General features: G+C 35.7%; 1 pseudogene; it reads right to left on the bottom strand.

Annotated features, from left to right (window-relative positions):
* Window positions 1–405: 405 nt before the first annotated feature.
* LOC130042427 (ribosomal biogenesis factor-like) lies at window positions 406–734 on the bottom strand (annotated as a pseudogene).
* Between the last annotated feature and the right edge of the window lie 207 nt (window positions 735–941).

The raw sequence follows: 941 nt of genomic DNA on the forward strand, positions 1-941 counted from the left end.
TTCCACAAATGAGTGCAATCCTTCTATGTCTTTCCCTCTCTTTCTGACTCATTTCACTTAACATGATATTCTTGATGTTGATCCACTTATATGCAAATTTCATGACGTCATCTTCTCTAACAGCTCCATAATATTCCATTGTGTAGACGTACCAAAGTTTCTTTAACCAGTCATCTGTTCTCAGGCACTTGGGTTTTTTCCAGATTCTGCCTATTGTAAATAGTGCTGCAGTGAACATACAAGTGCAGATGTCATTTCTACTATACTTTTTTGGGCAGAGCATTTAAAAAAAATATATACTAACTTAGTTATCTGTCTTCTTTGAGGAAGTGTCTGTTCATCTCTTTCCATCCATTTTTTGATGTTTTTTTTCCTCGTTAATGTTTTTGGTATAAAATATTTAATTTATTGTTTTTTGGGGGGATTTACTGCATCACCATTGTTGTACTGAAACTGAACCATTAGCTTTGTAGCTCCATTAACATTAACTGGTTCATTTTCATGACACTGCTGAGGTATCAGCTGTTTCTGCAGAGGCTCAAGGAAAAGACCTTTTGGAAAATGTGCAAGTTTCTTTTGTATGTTACAAAAGCTTTATTCACTCTGTTTGCTTTTTCATCCTTTATAATATTTACCTTCTTAAGATTGCCTGTAACTGGTTTTGTTTTGTTTTTAACTTTAAAGTGGTTTTGGAACACATTCCTGGTCTTTCCTCTTAGTTTGCTTTTGGACATTGTCAGGCAGCTCTCTGTTCCTCTGGAGAAGCTCATGCTTCAGGAGACGCCAGAGGCATGCACCTCCTTGTCTATATTACAAGTGTTTTGTATCTCTTGGATATTAACCCCTTTTACAGATTAATGGTGGACAAATATTTTCTCCCAGCCTGAGGGTGTCTTTTTATTCTGGTCAGCATTTCTTTGTAGAAAATTCTTAATTTGATG

This window comes from Sorex fumeus, unplaced genomic scaffold (genome assembly GCF_029834395.1).
Source record: "Sorex fumeus unplaced genomic scaffold, SorFum_2.1 ptg000100l, whole genome shotgun sequence".
NCBI classification, from domain to species: domain Eukaryota; kingdom Metazoa; phylum Chordata; class Mammalia; order Eulipotyphla; family Soricidae; genus Sorex; species Sorex fumeus.